Source organism: Saccopteryx bilineata, chromosome 4, assembly GCF_036850765.1.
Source record: "Saccopteryx bilineata isolate mSacBil1 chromosome 4, mSacBil1_pri_phased_curated, whole genome shotgun sequence".
Lineage (NCBI taxonomy): Eukaryota > Metazoa > Chordata > Mammalia > Chiroptera > Emballonuridae > Saccopteryx > Saccopteryx bilineata.
The window spans coordinates 198,583,074-198,606,386 of NC_089493.1; the positions used below are offsets into that span (position 1 = coordinate 198,583,074).

Below are 23,313 nucleotides of genomic sequence, written 5' to 3' on the forward strand. Positions count from 1 at the left end.
TGGCTGAGAGCCCAACGAGCAAAGACTGCCCCTTACCTTTGGGTCAGGGCCCGCCGATGACCCGGCACGTCTGAGATGGACAGGCCGGTGGCTTCCTCTCCTCGTGGCTCAAAACATCTTCTCATTTGCAGACACCAAGAAAGCGCGCGGGCCCAGATGAAGTGTGGGATGAGCGGTCACCACAGCAGGTCCCCTGCAGCGAGACAGAGAGGGCAGGGACTGAGAAGGGGACCCGGAGGGGCAGCCTACAGCCATCTCAGCATTCGGGAGACCCCGTCCGCCACAGCCACGGGCTACGGGTCCTTTGCTCACGGACAGCATGGAAGTTAGACCTTGGTAAACAAAACGGAGCACCTGGGAGATACTAACATTCAAGGAGGAACAGAGGGGGGTAGGGGCAGAGTGGGGGGGCGACACAGAGTCAGGAGAGAGACAGACTGCAGAGTGCACTGGCCGTGGCCTGGGAGTTGAGGGCAGGCGGGACAGAGAGGACCTTGAAGGCACAGTGTCCCCCGGGCCCTGTGAGATGAAGGGAGACCGAACAACTGAGGCCAAGACCCCAAGCGAGTCAGCGGGAACCACTCCGTCCCAGGCAGGGCCCTCTCCACTGGCACCACCCCTTCCACCCCAGGGCACCTCCCCTCAGTCACCAGACTGGTCACCAACTCAGGAGGGGACCAGGTCGGCACCTAAACATGTGACCTTACAACGCCCGCCCCATCTCCCACAAGGTCTGCCACTCCCTCCCTCCCTGGCTGGCTCCACCCCAACACCCCAACACCCTGACACCCCAACACGGAGCCCTGCCTCTGTGCTGAGCACTTCCCATGCCTGCCGCCTCCTCTCGCCCTCACTTGTGCGTGGCTTGACCCCCCCCATCCTGCAGACAGGGAAACTGAGGCCGAGAGGGGCGCCCTCTTCCCCAGGGGGCACAGAGCTGAGACGGAGAACGGGGAGCCGTGCGTGGACAGAGCTGGTGCCATGATGCTACCCTGTCCGCCTGCGTGACTGAAGGCACGTAATTCACCGACTGGAGGTGGCGCCGCCAGATGGGGGAGGGGAGGGAGGAGGAGGCAGCGGTCCTGGCTGGCGGGAGTGGCGTCTTTGGAACAAGGGGGATTCTGGGAGTAAGGTTCTGGTTCACCTTGAGCCCCTGGAGGCCAGTGGTGACCCTCAGGAGGGTCTGGGGAGAGCCGAGTGTCCCCTGCTCTGTCTGCCCGCACCCTCCCACCCCTTACACAGAAGCCACTCCCGACTCTGGGGCTGGGAGTGGGAATTGAAAGGCGAGAAGGAACCTGCCTTGCCAGGAAGTGTGTGAGTGTGTGTGTGTGTGTGTGTGTGCAAATAGATGGGTGAGTGGCATGTAATTACCTAAAATTGTTGGTTAGAAGCGGATGTAAATAACCAAAAAATATGGGGAAGTGGGGGGAACGCTCATCAATTAGAGCTAATTACTTAACAGCTAATTGAAATAATAATGGCCTGCATTTGAATATGCAAATGAGGGCCGAGCCTGTCTTGGAAAAGGTGATTGGAATAAAAAACCGGAGAGACTGTGGGGAGCTCAGAAGCTCCGCAGAGACCTGGCCTTGGCCGTGACTTCCAGGCTGAGACCCCAGCCCTGGGGCCAGTGCCACGTCCCCTCCCTCCTCCAGGCCGTGGCTCACAGGGCACCGCCCCGAGTGCCCTCTGCTTGCCGCTGCTGGTCGAGCAACGCCGAACCTCTCTTGGGTCCTGGTCACCCTGACAACCCAGCTCCTCTCAGACTTCTAGCAAAGGCAGAGCGGATGGGGAGCCCCTGTGCCACCACCTATGAGATTGGGGGCCAGGCTGTCCCTTGGGGCGCTCTGTGGTCCCTCCTGGGTGGCCAGTGGGTCCTGGGTCCTGGGTCCATACCCGATACCCGGGCACCGGGCACCTGCCCCAGCTTTTCACTGACAGAGGCACGGACCACATGTCCAAGGGGACGGCCAGGCCCGAGTCAGCCCTACACCACCTGTCCTGTCCCCAACCAGCCCGACCTGACCAGCACTCGGGGGCTGCCCTGGTGGGGTCACGGGGGTGGTGGGACCTTGGGGGCTGTGGGCTCACAGCTCAGGGGGACACCTGGTAGGATCACGGGGGTGGTGGGACCTTGGGGGCTGTGGGACCTTGGGGGCTGTGGGCTCACAGCTCAGGGGGACACCTGGTAGGATCACGGGGGTGGTGGGACCTTGGGGGCTGTGGGCTCACAGCTCAGGGGACACCTGGTGGGGTCACGGGGGTGGTGGGGCCTTGGGGGCTGTGGGACCTTGGGGGCTGTGGGCTCACAGCTCAGGGGACACCTGGTGGGATCACGGGGGTGGTGGGGCCTTGGGGGCTGTGGGACCTTGGGGGCTGTGGGCTCACAGCTCAGGGGGACAACTGGTGGGGTCACGGGGGTGGTGGGGCCTTGGGGGCTGTGGGCTCACAGCTCAGGGGACACCTGGTGGGATCACGGGGGTGGTGGGACCTTGGGGGCTGTGGGCTCACAGCTCAGGGGGACACCTGGTGGGATCACGGGGGTGGTGGGGCCTTGGGGGCTGTGGGCTCACAGCTCAGGGGACACCTGCTGGGATCACGGGGGGGGGGTGGGACCTTGGGGGCTGTGGGCTCACAGCTCAGGGGACACCTGGTGGGATCACGGGGGTGGTGGGGCCTTGGGGGCTGTGGGCGCCCAGCTCAGGGGACACCTGCTGAGATCACGGGGGTGGTGGGACCTTGGGGGCTGTGGGCGCACAGCTTAGGGGACACCTGGTGGGGTCACGGGGGTGGTGGGACCTTGGGGGCTGTGGGCTCACAGCTCAGGGGGACACCTGCTGGGATCACGGGGGTGGTGAGGCCTTGGGGGCTGTGGGCTCACAGCTCAGGGGGACATCTGGTGGGATCACGGGGGCTGTGGGACCTTGGGGGCTGTGGGCGCACAGCTCAGGGGGACACCTGCTGTACTCCTGGGAATTTACTCTCTGAGGGCCCCGTCCATGATGGATCTGTGGGATCCCGCGGGAAGTTTGGGTGAAGCTGTTGATCTGAAACTCAAGGAGCCCACTGTGGGGGGGGGCAGAGCCAGGCTCCAAGATGGAGCTGCCACCTGAGCATCGTGCTCTCTGGGTGACCCTGACGAGCCTGGACCGCCGTGCCTCGGTTTCCCCTTGTTGACAGGGGATGGCGGTGACCACCACCTCTCAACGGTCACAGCCCAGGCTTGTCTGAACTCACCGTCCTGGGAGCCCCAGAGGCACCTGGGCTGGAGGGGTTCAAGGTAATGACTCAACCTGGAAAGTGCACACACACGGTGATATTCGGGGGTTCACCTGGGCCCCCAAAGACCATCCAGGAGTAAATCTCCATTGTGCAGGTAGGAATACACAGGTGAGCTGCGGAGAGACCAGCTAGCCCTAGAGGATCTCATGACACAGGTAAACTGAGGCTGCGAGGGAACTGGCCCCAGATCCTGGGACCCCTCCTCAAGCCCTGTGTGCAGCTGGGCAGGGGCCCTGCACCCCCACTGCATGGCACCCCTCGGGCAGCTCAAGAAGCTGCTGGGGCGGGGGGGGGGGGACAAAGCCCAGACTGGCTCCCCTGGCGCCCCGAGGTGGAGGTGCAGGTGGGAAGGGCCCCCAAATCCTCCTCCCCTTCCTCCCAGGACACTCCCAGGCTCTGGAGCTGAGCAAAGGGGTGGGAAATGAGCACGCCCAAACTTGACATTTGCATTTCAAACACTTATATCAGCAAAACAAATAACAGTAATTATACCATTTGCATACTTTGTGCAGTGATTGTTCAGCGAGGGGGGGGCAGGGGCTCCTGCTGACGTCGGTGGCTCTGCCTCCCCACAGCTGTGCCTGCCTCTCCCGCTCCCGCTCCGCCACCCAGCCTGCCCTGCCCACTGTGGAGGGAGACCCCAGGCCGCAGAAGGACTCTGCCCGCTCTCTGTCTGGGAGACCTCCCCCACTACCTGGACCTGGCCTGGCCAAAGACAGGCACCACTACCTGTCAAACGGAGGCGCTGCTGGCTGCTCTGGGGCCCTGCAGGTGTGCCCCCCACTCCCTGCCCACATCCTCCGGCTTTGCCGAGGCTCTGTCCTTCCTCCACCACACCACACCCCACCTCCCCCAGCACGCGGCCACCTCAGGACCTTTGCACCTGCCGGTGACCCCGCTAGAAGGCTTCCTCCCAGATCTACCCCAGGCTGACTCTCCTCTCCTCTCCTCTTCCACAGTCCAGCTCCAACGCTGTTTCCTGACCACCCTGATGAGACAAGCAGAGCTGCCCTCTCTGGGGCTGAGAACTCGCTGGCCTCACCACAGGCCCAGCCCACTGCCTGGCACACAGGGCGGCCCTACTCACCATCCCATTGCTCTGCTGGCTCTCTCTTCTCCACCTGGTCCCCATCACAGCTGGGCCGGGCCCCACCCAGAGAGCCCACAGGGAAGCCCCTCCCCACAGGGAGGTTCCCGGTTCTCCTGCACACGGATGGCAACTGCAAGCCCGTCACCACGCAGTGCTGTGTGGTGGGAGGACTCACTACATACCAGGTACAGTCCCCCAGCGCCCCACGAGGTGGGAACCATGGTCTCCTTACCCCTGGCTCCCAGGGACAAACTGAGGCCCCGAGAAGTGACGTCCTTTGCCCAAGGTCACACGGGTGAGTCAAGATTTGTGCTGCCGGGCCTGCCTGACCGCCTGCTTTGTGCAGGACTCCCTGTGACAGCACTCAGGACGGGCGTCACTGCACCCCCATTTCACAGATGAGCAAAGAGGCCCAAACACATGATGAAGAGACGGGCCCCAGATCACCCAGGATATTGCTAAGCTGGGCTAACAGCTCTTTGCTTTTGATTGAAAGTTAGGCAGGGGCCCCGACCGACCGGGACAGCCCTGATGGTAATGACAGCTCCACACCCCCTGCCCTGGCTGCAGGCATAGCCCGCTCCCTCCTCCTCTAATCTCTTCCCATTTGGCCTGGACTGGAGGTATGGGGGGGAGGGCAGAGCCCCGAGACTCCACAGTGCACGTGAGGCCCCTTCCCCACAATGAACCAAGCAGCAATCAACTCCTCGCCTCACACCACACAGCCCCACAAATCCCAGATGGAGTAAACAGTTTAACGATAAAATATTAAGCCATTTTTAAAAAAAAAAGAGAGAGAGAGAGAGAAAGAAAAGAAACCGCTAGATGAAAACAAAATTCAATATCGGTCAGTCCTCGGGAGGGAGACAGGCGTCCCAAGCTCCGGAGGACCAGAATAGATCATCGTCGGAGAAACAAACGGGAGAGGCAGAGCCGACCATGTGAAAATAAGGAAGAGGGATGTCAAAAACAACAGACATGGACAGACGGCCGCGGACAGAGGGACGGACGGTGGCGAGCGTGGCGGAGGAACGACAGAAACCGTCTTCCTTATGGAGAGACCTCGCTCACGTCGATTAGGGGACATGCCCAGAATGCATCAGCAAAGGGGTACACAAGGACAGACACAAATGGGGACACACAGGTGGGTGACCGAATGGATGCAATGCTCGGTCTCTGGTATAATCAGGAAAATGCAAATTTAACAACAACAACAACAACAAAAAAAAAAAACCCAGTGAGACACCATTGAGGCTCATCAAATAAATGCAACAGTCTAAAAACACCAACCAAAAAAAACAAAACAAAACAAAAAAAACCCTAAAGAAATACCCAGTGCTGGTAAGATTATGGAGAAACTGACAAAATTCTTTGGGAAAGCCATTTGGCCACACGGATCCAAAGCTCTTAAAAACGTGCACCGTGCAATGCAGACAACGCGCTCCCTGGTGAACCCACAACGGTTTCCCTTTGAGCTCAAGACCCACCGAGGACTCCTGCACCCACCCCTTCTTGTCCGCACACAGCCGGCGCAGGGGAGGCAAGAACGAGAAACAACAGGAGATGTGACTCAGAAAGGGAGAGACAGAACCCTGGTTACTCACAGGTATTAAGCTCGTGGTACATAAAAAAACAACAATCCCAAAGGATGTAGGAATAGTCACGGATGAGGACGTAGGGCACTGGACGCTAAGCCCACAGACAAACGCGGACTGGATTCCCACGCATCCCCAGGAAGCAGGAAGTCAGTGCTCATTAGCAACGTCGGCCCCCGATCGGTGCTGACCCAACGCCACCCACCACAATCAAAATCCTGCATTTTTCCTTTTGCCGTGGGGAGCCTGACCAGCCGGTTCTTCCATTTATTTGGAAGATCAAAGGGCTGAGTGAGACGGGCCGTCGTCAATTAGAACAAGGCTGGGTGTAGGGGTCAGATGATCATAATTCGCTCGGTGGCTCCCGTAGGTAACGGAAACGATGTGGTCTTGGGATGAGAGCGGACAGACGAGGGAACCCCCCGGGTCAGAACAAGTGTATCGCAGGAACGGACCCGGGAACCAGCCCGGGAGGGAACACAGGAGGCTCAGAACGGCAATGGGAAAGGTGAGGCTTAGCTAATCAAACCGAACCTCCGTGTGGGAGAGAACTGAAGTCGAACCCCGGCTCACATCACACGCAACGTCAACTCCAGGTTAATGACAGACTCGCAGAGGCAAAGGACCATATATTTTGGAAGACGAACCATCTATTTTGGAAGACCATATAGAAAATCCACTAATAGGCAACCAGGGGGCAGGGGAGGCAAGGGAAGATTTCTTCCTGCCCAAGGCCTACAAGAGTCTATTGATAAATGTTACTATGTAACAATAAAGAATTTCTGATCTTGGCCCTGGCCGGTTGGCTCAGTGGTAGAGCGTCGGCCTGGCATACAGGAGTCCCAGGTTCGATTCCCGGCCAGGGCACACAGGAGAAGCGCCCATCTGCTTCTCCACCCCTCCCCCTCTCCTTCCTCTCTGTCTCTCTCTTCCCCTCCCGCAGCCGAGGCTCCATTGGAGCAAAGTTGGCCCGGGCGCTGAGGATGGCTCTGTGGCCTCTGCCCCAGGCGCTAGAATGGCTCTGGTTGCAACAGAGCGACGCCCCAGATGGGCAGAGCGTCGCCCCCTGGTGGGCGTGCCGGGTGGATCCCGGTTGGGCGCATGCGGGAGTCTGTCTGACTGTCTCCCGGTTTCCAACTTCAGAAAATACAAAGGAAAAAAAAGTAAAAAAAAAAAAAAGAATTTCTGCTCTTAAAAACAGACTATTGGTGATAAAAACTCAAGCCGCAAATGCTGAAAGACAGCTGTCGTCTCTATTCTGAAGGACCTTACGCCATGCCATTCAGGATGTGCGGACAACTCCCAACACATTAATGAGGAAAACGCAGGAGGCACCCCAATAACAAGATGGGGAGAGGTCTTTGACAAGAGGATGTCCAACCGGCCAGACAAACAAACCTAACAGATGCTCACCCCCAACTCCGTATTCATGAAGACAAGAGAAGCTTCCAAGGTCTAAGACCTCTCGTCGGAACAGCTGTGAAACTGGAGGACTCGTTGTCATGCCCGGGACCGACCTTTCCCGCTACCGGACACCGTGACGTGGGCCACACGTGCTGAGCGGCAATCCCCGTTCCAGGCGTAAACCCTGGACTCACGCACACGCAGCAGAGCAAATGCTAAAAGGTTCATCACGGCCCTGAACGGAAAACACTTGATGTTTAGCACCGCCCTCCCCGTGAGGGATGGATGTCTCCCCACCTAACACTGACCCAAAGAACGGGGTCAGCAAAGAGTACGTGAGCAATGGTTCTGTTTCTGTGAAGCTTAAGAACAGGCCAGCCCGCAATGTACAGTTTGGGGATGACAAGGGAGGGTCGTGACCCACGCAGGAACCCCCCCGGGAAGGCACCTTCCCCCCCCCCAAGGGGCAGGAGATGGTCTGTATCTTAACCTTAATGGTGGTCACATGGACCCACACATGATGGTTCTTTCCATCGTTCATGTCTTTGCTCTCCACTGGACGTCGCATGGCACTATTTTTTTTTTATTTGTATTTTTCTGAAGCTGGAAACGGGGAGAGACAGTCAGACAGACTCCTGCATGCGCCCGGCCAGGATCCACCCAGCACGCCCACCAGGGGCGACGCTCTGCCCACCAGGGGGTGATGCTCTGCCCATCCGGGGCATCGCTCTGCTGTGACCAGAGTCACTCTAGCGCCTGGGGCAGAGGCCAAGGAGCCATCCCCAGCGCCCAGGCCATCTTTGCTCCAATGGAGCCTCGGCTGTGGGAGGGGAAGAGAGAGACAGAGATGAAGGAGAGGGGGAGGGGTGGAGAAGCAGATGGGCGCTTCTCCTGTGTGCCCAGGCCGGGAATCGAACCCGGAACCTCTGCACGCCAGGCTGACGCTCTACCACTGAGCCAACCGGCCAGGGCCGCATGGCACTATTTTTAAAACTCACGGGAGTGACACGTTTTCCTCCGAAGAACCTGTCATAAAGAAATAACCCCAAAGAGAGAAAAAACACCAGCAAAGATGTCCGTCGACACATAGCAGAGAGAGAGAGAGAGTGACTGAACCAATCACACACCCTCCTTGAGTACGGTGCCTCCAATTCAGTGACGCCGAAGGCACCCTGCAACCTGGACACCACCCATGAGCAGCGCCCGCTCAGACCCAGAGAGTCCACTCCCAAGTGGACAGAGATACCGATGTTAGGTCCACGTTCAGAGCCGCCCAAACCAGAAGCCACCGAAATGTCCCTCAGAGGAGGGGGAACAGCCGCATGGGGGTGTCCCCACCCCTGGAGTACCAGACAGCAACAAAGACCTGGTGGGGGGTGTCAGCACATCCAACAAAGGCGAGCGCATCTCACAGGTGACGCCGTCCGCAGAAGGGGCCAGAGATAAAAAAGAGCACGTGATTTGCAGTTCCGTCCACGCGATGCGCACAGACAGAAGCTCCCGGGAGGGGCCAAGACCGGGCTTACCCTTGGTGGTGGGGGTGGGGAAGGGGGATGGGGAACCCTAGAAAGCTCTCCTGACTTAGGCGCTGGTTCGGGGACCTCGTCAAAAATTCATCAAGGCCCTGGCCGGTGGCTCAGTGGACGGAGCGTCAGCCCGGCGGGTGGATGTCCTGGGTTCGATCCCCAGTCAGGGCACACAGGAGAAATGACCATCTGCTTCTCTTCCCCTCCCTCTCCCCCTTCTCTCTCTCTCTCTTCCCTTCTCACAGCCAGTGGCTCGGTTGGTCTGATCATCGTCCCCAGGCACTGAGGATAGCTCGGCTGATTCGAGCATCAGCCCCAGACGGGGTTTACTAGGTGGATCCGGGTTGGGATGCATGCGGGAGTTTGTCTCACTATCTCCCCTCCTCTCACTTAAAAAAAAAAGTCATTCCGTTGTTAAGGGCCATGCCGACTCTGTAAGGGCTGGCACGCTTGTCTCTGGGTGGGGGGACCACGATGTCCCTCCCCTCTTTACTCAGGTTCCTAACTTTCCGCAGTGAAGAAATGCAGACGCTGCCCTTTGATATTAAAAAAAAACATGTCAGTGTGTGTGCGTGTGTGAATACATATATGTCAATGCCAGGTCAGAGTGCTGAGGAATGCTTGTCCATCCAGGATGGCCCGACGCACTCCATATTGGGGAACCCAGGGCTAAAGCTGTCAACGCCGGGGACTCCTCACCCCGTCTCCTTGCCGCGACCCCGGGCGGTCCTCACGCACAGGAGGCCGAGGTGCTGGTCATGTACCAGGCGTCGCAGAGGGCGCTCCGGGCACGCAGGCAGGGGGGGGTAAACCGCGGCAGTTAGACGGCGAAGGCGTTGACCCGCCGCGTCCTACGTGAGAACTGTCGACCTGTCGAGGGCTCGTTAGAAATATGAAAATGAGGCTGGAAATGGGCCTGTCTGCCTGAAGTGAAGGCCAAGGGCCCCTCAGACTCTAAGGGGCAGAAACGTGGAGAGATGTTTGCTCTGCCATCGTGGGCGCGGCACAAGAAAGGCGTCGTCGAGACGGGCTCGGGCAGCAGGCGAGCCTGGGACGGTCGGATGGGGCGCGCGCCACACGGCGGCAGGCGGGACCCTCCGCGCCCTCCGGAAGGCATCGGGCCGCCCTCGCTCTGGGTGGGGTTGGGCCTGTGTTGTGTTTTGTTGGGACTGACCTCCACTTGGACCCCTGACCCCTGAAAGTGCTGCCGGGGGTGGGGGCGGGAGAGGGTGAAGGCTGGCACTGGGGGAGGCTGGACCGGGCAGGTGTGGTCCTCACGACTCTGGACTCGAGCACAGAGGGGGCAGCAGCATCTGTGTGGCTCTGATGGGCAGAGCAGGGCAGGGTCGTCAGAGCCCTGGCCTGGCTGGGGGGCCGGCCAGCCCGCCCCGCACAGGTCCAGTGGACACACAGGACTCCGACGGCCTTGCCCACAAGGTGTGTCTGTGAGAGACACGACACGGTGCCCCCCACACCGCACCCCCGTTCCTGCATGGGGCAGGAGGCCCCGCACTCGGGGACCGTGAGGCGGACGGCAGACACGCCCCTGGCTTACAGGCCACTGCGGATCAGGGAGACGAGAGTCCCCAGGGTCCCAACCCCCATGTGACAGAAAGGGTTTTAGGCTCGTTTCCATGGGACCCAGAATCTCAGGTGTGAGTCCCAATGTCCCCTCCCTGCAGGCGCAGCTGCCCCCTGGTCTCGTGGGACCCAAGCGGGCCCTGGGTGAGTGGTGTGTGGCCGGCGGCCCTCCAGGCCGGTCTAAGTTTGGCAGAACAGCCATGCCAGCCGAGCATGGTGACTGTCCCCGTGCCCTCCCTCCCGTGAGGGTCCCCAGGCCTGGGCAGTGGGTGTCGGGGTGCTGGGGACACCCTCCTCGGATGTGGTGTCCGTCTCAGAGCAGTTAGGGACCCGGTCCAGTGTCGAACACCTGGACACACGGCCAAACTCGGAGGAGCCAGGAATCCCCTCCCTGGCTTCACCCACCTCCCTCCAGCTCCCAGGCCCGTTGTGAGGGCACCCGGTTGCCATGGGAACCCTGCCAGCTCAGCGATGACTTCACGGGCGGCCCGCGGAGGGGAGAGCCGGGCCTGCCTGGTCTCAAAGGTCTCGGAAAACCAGCCGAACGGCAAAGGGGGCGGGGCAGCCGCCTGGCAGGGAAGCCGCCTGGTTTAAGGTGAGGGCACCCCTGTCCAGGAGGCCTGGGAGTGGAGGCCGGGCGGCCGCGTCCCCCTCCTACAGGGGGTGGCAGGGGGGGGGAACCGTGGCTGAAGCTGCCTCAAGCCTCAGTTTCCCTCCCTAGAAATCGGGGTGGGGACCACAAAGTGAGGGCCCCTGGCTCTGAGTGGGGCCCACAGGCCTTGCCTGACCTGACAAATGATGTCCCTGAACACGGGGAGCAGGGGGGGGTGGGGGGGCAGGCTGCTTCTCCTGCACAATTCACAGCCAGACGAGGGCTTCCCGACCGACTCCCACATAGCGCTCCTCCACCTGCTCTGCTCACAGGGGTCCGGGAAGAGGAGGCACTTTCATACCTTCCACCGGCCCGGCCACCTCCGGGGAGCCCATCACGTTGGCCACACCTGTCAGCACCCATGCAGCCTCCCAGACACCTGCTCTGCACTCAGGGTTGCCATGGGGACGAGTGGCGGGGTGAGTGTGGGCACACCTGGCTGTGTTCACGCAAGGCTGCGGGCACCACTGAGGCGTCCACACATGGTGCCTGCACACAGGTCAGCCAGTGTGCCCACCCACAGCGCCTATGTCCACATGTGTACACGCCTGCACACACAGCTACCGACATGCTTGCAGACACAACCATGGGTCCCCACACACGCGCACGCCTGCACACACAGCTACCGACATGCTTGCAGACACAACCATGGGTCCCCATACATGTGCACGCTTGCACACACAGCCGGTGATCTACATACACATGTGCACGCTCGCACACGCAGCCAGTGATCTGCAACACATGTGCACGCTTGCACACGTAGCCAGTGATCTACATACACACGTGCACGCTTGCACACGTGGCCGGTGATCTGCATACACACGTGCACGCTTGCACACACAGCCGGTGATCTACATACACACGTGCACACTTGCACACGCAGCCAGTGATCTGCAACACATGTGCACGCTTGCACACATAGCCAGTGATCTACATACACATGTGCACGCTTGCACACGCAGCCAGTGATCTGCATACACATGTGCACACTTGTACACGCGGCCAGTGATCTGCATACACATGTGCACGCTTGCACACGCGGCCAGTGATCTACATACACACGTGCACGCTTGCACACACAGCCGGTGATCTACATACACATGTGCACGCTTGTACACACGGCCAGTGATCTACATACACACGTGCACGCTTGCACACGCAGCCGGTGATCTGCATACACACGTGCACGCTTGCACAGGCAGCTGCCGATCCACACACAGGCGTGCACACAAGCTGTGTGCAAACACACACCCGTCCGGGGTGCATGTGGCCACCACCCCCGAGGGTGAGTGTCAGGAGGGAAGAAGTAGAAGCCTTCTTCTGCCTTCTCTCCTTTAAATTAACCCACGACTCTTCAACAAACGAATTCGGGAAGTGTTCGGCAGTTTCCAATGAAAGAAATACAGGCTCAGAGAAAGGAGGTAACTGGCCCGGTCACTGAGCCCTTGGAAAGTTCCGGAACTGGCGGAGGCTGGGGGAGTGGAGGGGCGGGGAATGGGACCAGGATGGCATCGAGAACCCTGAAAACTCCCCTGCGCAGCAGAGCGCCCCGCCCCAGGCAGAGGCAGCCCGGGCCCCGAGTGTCCCCGTTTATGATTCTGCATCTAAGACGCACGGCGAGGGGAAGCTAATGTGATGAATTTTCCACATTTGCAGCGTGATGGCCGCCGCTGATTAGCTCTCATCTTTCTTGGCTGCCTCTTCCCCAGCTCCACTCCCCCAGGAAGGACGGTGAGCAGCCACAGGGCCAGAGGGAGGGTGCCTCAGCCGGGGCCACAAAGCAGCCCGGCCTGGGCCCTGCAGCCATTCACGGTGCTCCTGGGGTCCTCTGAGAGCCCAGGCTCGCCAGGCAGGCAGGACGGAGCTGTCCGGGCCCCAGGGACCAGCCCTGAGGGCTGGAGGAGGTGGGAGTTTCGGCAGCCCCTCTGCCCCATGAGAGAGGCTTCTGCACACTTGAAGGACAGCAGTGCCCCTTGCCTTGCCCCCTGCAGCCAGCTGTCTCCCACCGGGCACACGCGTCACGGCGCCATGGAAACACTGAGGCCCGGAGTCAGAAGTGGCTGGCCCGAGATCACCGAGCCAGCCACTTGCAAATGCCAGGAGGGTTTGACCCAGGACGGGTCACCGCACGCAGTGAGGGACAACAGGAGCCCCTCGTGCCAACAGCGCTGGCAGCCCCCCACGCGCAGCCCGGGGCCGGCACTGCTGGGCTCCGCAGGCAGCAGACGTCACTGGTCAGGAATGCAGAATTGGCCTTTAAGCACTTCAGCTGTTTCATGCGGTGGCATCTCCCTTGTCCCTGGCCGCCCCAGGCACCAGGCCACGCCGCGGAGGCCTAATGAGCTGTGAAGGTCCATTTTTCAAAGTTAAACATTTCCCAGGCTCCCTGCCCTCCCTCAGCCTTGGGACAGAGCCTGAGAACAGCCCGGGTGTGGGGCCCAGAGAGCCGCTCGGGAAGGCCATCGTTCCCATGGGTTTCCACAACGCCCACCGATGCCCTCAGAACACCAACCCAGCAGCCGCCCTGTGAGGCTCGGAGCCGGTGGGGTAAGGCCGGCACAGAAGCTGCCCGGGAGCTGGGAGTCCCTGCCCAAGGCAGACTCACACCTGTGGATCCTAAGCCCCCTTCACAGATGAGAAGACCGAGGGAAGGGCTGTGCGTCCCCTAATGTTAGGAGCCACGGGGTCTTATCCGACTCTGCTTTCCTCGGGGTCTAGCGCAGGACCGGGCGCACAGCAGGCGCCCAATAAATGTTTGCTGCCTGGAGTAGGTAACCCAAGGCTGTAGCGCAATTGCGGCAGCCGTGGACGGAGACATCCTGGGTCCCTTACACTGGCCCCTGAGGGTCACACCGACCTCCTATCTGCTTCTGAGGAAAAGTGACCTGACTCCTAGTTTAGACTCTACCTTTTTGGGGGGTGATGGGGGGGAAGGAAACCTGAATTTAGACTCAGGCAAAGGCTTCCAGCCACAGTTCTACCACCACTGGGCTCTGAGTGCACAGGCAAGCCACGCCTCTGGGCCCTGTGTCTTCCTCTGTGATTTGATGACATCAATCTCTCGAGCTGGGGTTTTTCACACTCGCATTTCTTTCAAGGCCCTGTCCATACTGACGCTGTCTTTGTCCAATCTCTGTAGGTATATCTAGCCATCATCTCCAGCCATTATCATTCATTCATTCAATTTTCAGCTATTTCATCCATCCACCCACCCATTCACCTACTATCTATCTATCCATCCATCCATCCATCATCCATCCACCATCCATCCATCCATCCACCCACCCATCCACCTACTATCTATTCATCCACCCACCATCCATCATCCATCTATCTATCCATCTATCTATCCATCCATCCATCCATCCATCATCCATCCACCCACCATCCATCCATCCACCCACCCATCCACCTATCTATCCATCCACTCACCATCCATCCATCATCCATCCACCCACCATCCATCCATCATCCATCCACCCACCATCCATCCATCATCCATCCACCCACCATCCATCCATCCATCATCCATCTATCATCTATTTATCCATCCATCCTTCATCCATTTATCCATCTATCTATCCATCCACCTACCATCCATCCATCATCCATCCACCCACCATCCATCCATCCACCATCCATTTATCCATCTATCTATCCATCCATCCATCCATCCATCATCCATCCACTCACCATCCATCATCCATCTATTCATCTATCTATCCATCCATCCATCCATCCATCTGCACACCCACCACCTTACCCATCTACTCATCCACTAATGGATATATAAAGAATATATCAAGCATGCAAGGTGCCAATTCAGGACCAGGACTAGCGCCTGGGTCCTCAAATCCTGGCCCAGCACCCTTCTCAGGATGCCAGACAGCTCAAGAAGTACCCATTCTGTCACTGGCAATAAAGGTAGAGGGCAAATTCGTGGTTACCAGGGGTCAGAGGTGGGGTTGGGGAACCGAGCTGAGTGAGGCTGTAAAAGGGCAATGAGATGGATTTCTGTGTGGACAGAAGTATCCTCTGTGTGTGCACTGTCATTGTCACTACCCTAACTGTCACATGCTCTAGTTCTGCCAGGCGGTACAACTGGGCACATGGGAGAAAGGGCAGGTGGGCTCTCTCTGAATGACCTCCCACAGCAGCACGGGGCTCTGCAGTGACCTCAAGATTAAAGTTCTAATTCTGAACGAATTCAATAATGCCACTGGAAACGGTATTTCTAATAAAAGCTCTAAGGTCAACTGAATTTATGTGTATAGACACACATATATGTATGTGTGTGTATATACACACACACACACACACACACACACGAAGAACTGACCCTTGACCCCTACCTCATGCCACAGAAAAAAAAAAAATTGATTCCAGATGGAAAGAATGTCTAATGGCCAACAGTGAGATAATAAAGCTTCTAGAAGATGCATGGCAGACACCTTCAAGATCTTGAGGTAAGAAAAGGTTTACTAATAAATAAAGCACACTGACCGCAAAGGACAGCCTGGGCGACACAAACGAAGAACTCGTTAAAAGACGCGCGGTCAAGCCACAGAGTGGGAGGAGACACCGGCCGCGGCCCGTCCCGTCCAGAATGGAGACGTTGTAAGCGGTGTGTGAAGTGCTCCCGCAAACCGTGTGAGACGGAAGACAGGCCGCGCCACGGGAACGTGGGTACAAGTTCTGAACTGAACCGACACTTGGCACAAGAGAACATCCAAACAGCCACACTGAGGAAAGGCGCTGGCTCACACAGGTCTCGGGTCGAAAGGACTGACGAGCTCAAGTGTTGGCAAGGACGTGGGGCAAGCAGCCCCGAGCTGGTACGAACCGGTGGGACTCATTCATGGGACTGTACGTTGGGTGCGACCGCTTCTGAAAACTGTCTGGCAATATCTACAGAAACGGAACAAAGGTGCAATCTATAACCCCAGCGCTAGGCAAACCAGCAGAGTATTGCATGCCCACCAGAAGGCAAATACATGGGGAAGTCACAGCAGTACTACCGGCAGCTGGCCAAGACCAGAAACACCCCAGCATCCATCAACAGTAGAAAAGATAAATTAGTTACTATGTAACATTTCATGTAAACTGTATCTACAATACCAACATTTATGGTCCACTGTATAAGTTCACACAGACTGTGAACTCAGCCAGCCTCAGAAGAACACATTGTGTGGCTCCCATTCATATAAAGCAGAGAAACGGGGGGAAACTAATCTATGTATTAAAAAATCAGAAAAGTGTTTTTTTCCCTTCGAGGAGAGAAACGGGCAGGCCCATGAGGATACCGGAGGGGTCTTCAGAGCTGCAGGAAGTGTCCTCTTTCTCGACCAAGCGGACTCTTCTGTGAACTTCACTGGTGTGATAACGAACCCAGAGAGCTGCCTGGGTCAAGGTGTTTGAAGTCTCGTTTCTTTGGAAGATGACACCACAGGGATGGGACTTCCAGCAGGTTGTCGTGAGAAGATCACCAAGTCCTCTCTCTCGAACAACTATAGACTAAGTCAAAATGATCAAAAAGGAACCGTTTCCACGTCCTAGAAACTGACCAAAGGCCCTTTGTTCGTGGATAAGGGCTGACCTTCGGACAGAACGGGGACTCGGCGGTGCCCTCGCCTTGGACCGGAGCCCGGCGCCCCACTCCTGGCCCGGCCAGTGCGTCATCCTCACCCGGCAGCACCGGCCGTGGAAATGGGAGGCCTCACTGCCAGAGGCCGACTGACTCAGAGCAGGAGGCACAGAACTCACGCTCAGCAGCAGGGGTGTCAGGAACAAGGGAGCTGGGAAAGCCAGCGACCCCCACCGGGCTGAGGTGGTCAGTGACCCTGGCCGGGGGCCCGTGACAGCCCCGTGGACAAGCCGGAAATCTGCATACAGACGTGACATGTGACAGCCACAGCGATGCTCGACCAGGTCCCCGCCTACAGCCAGCGGACAGGCAGCGAGGGTGCCCAGGGGGAGAGCAGAGAGGACCTGAGACACACACACACACACACACCCACCCCCGGGCCAGCGAGAGCCGGCAGACGGGCACAGAGGTGAAAGCCAGGGCCAACGTGAGCACTGCCTGGTCTCCGAAGGTGTTCTTCACCTACACACAGACTCATCATCCGCTGAGGGCGGGGGCTGCCGGGCTGGGTTGGCGAACCAGGAGCCCAGGGGAACGTCTCATCCTGACAAAACACCGTTCTTTGCTGTTCCTGTGAAAACCGCAGCAAATGTCAACACTTAAACCGGTGAAGGACCGGGAAGAATGAGGCACCTCCGCATTCCAATTACTCCCTCTGAGGGTTCGGGTCGGGGCCACAAGGCAGGAAAAACAATTATCAAAGGCATGCAGCTTGGCAAGGGAGACGTAAGGCTCTCCCATCAACCAACGGCGCCACCCTGTAGGCAGAAAACCCTCCGGAGAAGCCTGCTGGCACGCGCCCGTCGTAATTACCCTGAGCAAGGTCAGAGGACGAGGGAGCGGAACACAAAACTCGACCGTCTTAGGCTGATGTGCCAGCGACAACCTGAGAATAAAGTTAAAAAAAAAGCCCACTTAGAATACATACAGCTGAAGAGAATTCATTAGCAAGGCTTGCACAACAGAAACAAAAACAAAACAAAAAATTTTGCCAAGAGAGACGGAAGACGGAAGCACGAGGAGGGACCTTCCACGTGCGTGGTCGGGAAAGACCTGATATTCCGAGTGGATCTATGACCCACACACCAGCCTGTCGAGATCCCAGCAGGCAGACGTGGGGAACTGAGTCACTAATACCGTAATCACCGGGTACGGTGTCAGGGCGGGCAGGTGTGGGGTTACCACACTGAGCAGGGGATCACTTTGTAAATTATATAAATGTCTAACCACTCAGCTGTCCACCTGACGCTAATAGAATATCAAACGTGAGCCGCAGTTTAAAAATTGTTTTTCAAGCATTGACCTGGAACGCTGAGGTCACCGGTTCAAAACCCCAGGCTTGCCCAGTCAAGGCACATATGGGAGTTGATGCTTCCTGCTCCTCCCTCTCTCTCTCTCTCTCTCTCTCTCACTCTCACTCACTCTCTCTCTCTGTCTCTCTTCTCTAAAATGAATAAGTAAAAATTTAAAAAAAATTAAAAATTAAAAAAAAATGTTTTAAATGTCACAAGTAAAATAATTTTTCTTTTCAGAAGGTAGCAAGCTGATCTTAAAGTAACGCGGGCAATTACTAGAAGAGCCAAAACCGTTTCAAGAAGAAAAACATGTCTGGAGGGGGGGGGGGGTCCTTACAGTAAACTGCCTTCAGGACCTACCACCAGCCACAGTGCTCAGCACAGAGCGGCAGGGGCCTGAGGCCAGTCACGGCCATCACGGTGGAAGAGCGCTGAGCCCAGGCACAAACCCTGATCAGGTGTGGTCCCCAAGGAAGGCTTCATACAGAAAAGGTAGTCTTTAAAAATAAAAAATAGGCCCTGGCCGGTTGGCTCAGTGGTAGAGCGTCGGCCTGGCGTGCAGAGGTCCCGGGTTCGATTCCCGGCCAGGGCACACAGGAGAAGCGCCCATCTGCTTCTCCACCCCTCCCCCTCTCCTTCCTCTCTGTCTCTCTCTTCCCCTCCCACAGCCGAGGCTCCATTGGAGCAAAAGATGGCCTGGGTGCTGGGGATGGCTCCTTGGCCTCTGCCCCAGGCGCTAGAGTGGCTCTGGTCACGACAGAGCGATGCCCCGGAGGGGCAGAGCATCACCCCCTGGTGGGCGTGCCGGGTGGATCCTGGTCAGGCGCATGCGGGAGTCTGACTGCCTTCCCGTTTCCAACTTCAGAAAAATACAAAAAATTAAAAATAAATAAATAAATTAATTAATTAAAAAAACACATTGCTGGGACAATTAGATGTCCTTACACACCACACACAAACTGACTTCACATGGGCAACAGACCTAACTGCAAGAGCTCAAACTATAAAAATCCTACAAGACAGCACAGAGGAAAACCTTCGTCACCAAGAATTAGGCAAAGCATTCTTTCGCACCAAAACTATGAGCCACAGAAGAAAACAATGGCTATGGGACTTTATTATAAACAAAAACTTTAGTGCTTTTAAGAGACACTTTTCAAAAAATAAATAAATGAAAGCCAAGCTATCGACTGGGATATTTGCACATCATATTTCTGATTTAAAAAAAAAAAAAAAAAAGTCTGGTATCCAGAATGTTACCAAGAACTCTCACAGTAATTTTGAAGATGATTAAACATTCAATAATAAGATTTTTAAAAAGCCATTAAAGCGGGCAAGAGATTTGAATAGACATTGTATCAAAGAAGAGATGAATGCCTAATGAGCCCATGAAAAAACTGTTCAACTTCGCTGGTCCGCAGGAGAACGCCCGTTAAAACCCAGATGATAGCCCACCTGCACGCCTGTGCCAGAGGACCTCAAAACAAATAAACGTCATCCCGTGCGCCAGAGCGGGGAGGAACTGGACCCCTCTGGACGAGTGCGGGTGGCCTGGGACCCTGCTCGGCCATGTGTTAAAAATTTTAATAGAGCCCCGGCCGGTTGGCTCAGTGGTAGAGCGTCGGCCTGGCGTGCAGGGGTCCCAGGTTCGATTCCCGGCCAGGGCACACAGGAGAAGCGTCCATCTGCTTCTCCACCTCTCCCCCTCTCCTTCCTCTCTGTCTCTCTCTTCCCCTCCCGCAGCCAAGGCTCCACTGGAGCAAAGTTGGCCCGGGCGCTGGGGATGGCTCCTTGGCCTCTGCCCCAGGCGCTAGAGTGGCTCTGATCGTGACAGAGCGAAGCCCCGGAGGGGCAGAGCATCACCCCCTGATGGGCGTGCCGGGTGGATCCCGGTCGGACGCATGCGGGAGTCTGTCTGACTGTCTCTCCCCATTTCCAGCTTTGGAAAAATACAAAAATAAATAAATAAATAAAAGAAAAAAGAAAAAAATTTAATAGAAACTCACCATGCCCCAAGCTCCATCCCTGAGAGACAACGGCACTCACCCACCCAGAGACCCATAACACGGTGATCACGGCATTGTTCCCCCGGCAACCCGAAAACGGCGCTCCGTCCAGATGTCCAGAATGCCCGGCATTGGTGGTGGGTAAATGGAACTCGATACAGTGAACACCGGGACAGGGCTCTGCACTCAGCGTACACGGTGCCAGCGGCAAGTGGTAGAAGGTTGATGGACCTCAAAACAGGCCGTAGGTGAGAGGCCGGACCACATAGGACCGCGCGCTGTGAGACACAGGAAACGAGCAGGGAAGTGGGTCTCTAGACAGACCTCAGATCAGTGGCGGGGGCGGACGCAGGGGCGGGGACGGACCCATGTCCGGCTGACGGGCAGGAGCCAAAGGAACCTTCTGGGTTTGTAGCCCCGGTCGCACAAACCTAGACGTGTGGGCAGACCACAGAACGGCACCCTCTGGTGGGCGTGCACACGTACCAGGTCACGGGTGCACAAACACACCTGCGTCGCGCTGCTCAGGAGGAACCACTGTGAGCTGGCACCCTGGGAACGCGCACGCGGGCCTCCATGCCAGCACAGCCTGCCCAGCTGGCCAGTGTCTCGTTCCAACTGTGGGAGCCACTGGCAAGAATAACTCACCAGCAGCCCCCAAGGCTGCCAGCCTCTGCCATCCTGTCACTTAGGATTCCGCTCAAAACGGGCAGGACCCCTCCCATGACCTGGGGATCCTTCTCTCAGACGCAACTCCTCCGAGGCTGGCTCCCGCCCGCCGGCTCCCTGTCATGCACAAGGACAGGCAAAGAGTGGGACGCCCCTGCCCCCAGGGTCCCAGAGAAGGGCAAACGGGGGGGGGGGGGGCGAGGCCCACCAGGTGGGAGCAGAGGGTAGGGGCTGGAGGCCTTAGGGTTGGGTCCTCAGCCTCTAGAATCAAGGGCACCATGGAGGCAGAGGAAGTGTCAGGTCAGATCAGCGACCAGGGACGGTGTCTAGGGCCAGAGGGACCCAGGGACTGTGGCACTGTCGGGGGTGGGGGGATGGAGTGGACAGTGGTTTCAGGGTTTAGGCGTAGGGAGAGGGAAGACACCCTGCTCTTCCACTCCACTCCACTCCACTCCACCCCCGGCCCTGACCATCCCAGGAGCAGAAAGGGAGGGGCGGAAGGCAGGAAGGCACAGCGTGGGCAGCACCAGTGACACCCTGCCTGCATCATCAAGAGCAGAGGCCAAACCACAGACCACTGGAGGCCGCCTCGCTGGTGTCTCCTGCCTGGCTGGGCCCACACAGTAAACCTGCCCAATGGCTGTGGGTCACAGGTCCTGCGCTTCTGCGTGAGGACAGCGCCCTGAGCAGCGTGGGGGGCTGGAGGGAGGACAGAGCAGTCTCCCCGGCAGCCTGCAGACTGGACCCTCTGGATCCACAGCAAACAGAAGACCCGCCCTCGCCCCCCTCAGCAGTTCCTGCCAGATCTGTCCATCACACAGCATCACAGAGCCCTCAGTTTCCTAATCTGTGAAATGGGCAGCACAACCAGACCTGCTTTAGCCACCGGACATGGTGCTCTGAGGTCACACGGTGCTAAGAGTCCTCAGCAAACAGGTTGTGGCGGGTGGGGCAGGAGAGAAGCGAAGGGTCCCCTGCGTGGCCTGGAAAGGGAGAAGATCCCCGCCTCCTCCCCTGATGGGCAGCAGGGGGACATGGCCCTCTCCTCCACCTTCCCAGAACCCCTCAGGGCACGGCGTGACCCTTGGCCCTCCGTAGTGCCGGCCAGAAGGGGGTGTCCCAGCTGCACAAGGCGCCCCCAGGAGCCCTCCTCCCAAGTCTGCCAGCAAGAAACAGCATCAGGTCAGTGTGCTTGGGGACACACCTGGACCCACCAGCCTGCTGGGCACTCACTCAGGAGACACGGGCTGGGGCATGTGCCCACGTGTGGAGAGGCACCCGGGGGGTGGGCGTGAGGGGTGCGTGTCCCCGTCGAGTGGTGGGCACAGGTGTGTCCCAGTGAACGCCAACGGGCACGTGTGTGGGTGCCCCTGAAACGGAGCGTGGACAGGTGTGGTGTGTGTGTGCTGCACACGTGTGCGTGTCAGAGGCCCCGCTGTGGGTCCCGAGTGTGTGTGTATGTGTGCGTGTGCGCCTGTCCGGTGTGGGTGTGACGGCCACCCGTCCTCCGATCTCAGCACAGCTAGGACGTGGCCCATCGCAGATTTCAGCTCTGACTTGAGTGGTTGAGGCCGGGCGGTAACACCAGGTTTCTGGTGAGTTGTTTTTCTAAAACCGCATCCTCAGATCCAGCATGTTCTTGCTCTGCGGGGACACCGTAACGAGGGGGCCAAGATAAGCCGACGTCTGTCAGACAGCAAATCCCGGAGGCCCGAGTCTGGTCCCTGCCCCAGCCTCCGCCCCACCCCCAGCCGCTGGCAGACCCACGCAGTCTAAGTGAGGCCAGGAACCCCTGGGGGCTCTACACACACCCTTCATTTCCTAACAGCCCGCTTCACCGGATTTGCAAAAAAAACCAAACAAGCAAAAGGCAAATTCATCTTACAGAACTGAGGAATCTGAGATCAGACTTCCCTGCGCAGGACAGGGGACCCACGGCACCACCCCCGCTGCTCCGCCCTGCCCAAGACCAAGGGGCAGTGCCCCCCGGAGGGCACAGGCACACACACACTGCGACACGACACCCGAGCAGTGCGATTTGGAAGGAGCCTCCTGGCCGGCCGGCTCCCCGCATGGCCCGAGCTCCACTGGCCCCGGCACCCCTCCTCGGGGCTGGTGCCCACCCACCCCTGGCTCACACCAATCTGGTTGTGTTTTTGGTGGTGCTGGGGATGAGGGGTGTTTCATCTCTCGGAAATGCTGGTGGCCGTCCGAGGGGAGGCGACAGGGCACACGACCCCACTCCCCGCAGGAGGGAGAGGAACGCACCCTCGCGTCCTAACGGCTGTCGACCGGGAAACGGGCTGGACCCTGCAGACTAGTTTCCTCCCAGGAACAGCGCATGGAGGCTCTGTCTAAGCAGTGTCAGAACAGATGTCGAGCTCCTCTCTGTCTCTGCCTCGCTGGCGTCATCGGCCCCATCCGGGCTCCCCCGTCTCTCCCAGACACCGGCTGGTTCCAGCCCGTGCCCCCAAAATCCCTGCCTCCCCCCAGACACTCACACGCACCACAGAGGGAACTTCCGAAGCTGAGCACAAGCCTCATCCCTCAGCTGCCCAGACTCCGGGAA

At 58.2% G+C, this 23,313-nt stretch overlaps 1 protein-coding gene across 2 annotated transcripts in view; it reads right to left on the reverse strand.

Moving 5' to 3' along the window:
• Positions 1-23,313, reverse strand: part of ELFN1 (extracellular leucine rich repeat and fibronectin type III domain containing 1) — a 59,620-nt gene that overhangs the window by 26,591 nt on the left and 9,716 nt on the right. For both annotated transcript variants that reach the window (XM_066273524.1, XM_066273523.1), the window contains exon 2: positions 37-193. The gene's annotated coding sequence lies outside the window, so the exon portion shown is untranslated. The remainder of the gene's footprint in view (positions 1-36; positions 194-23,313) is intronic.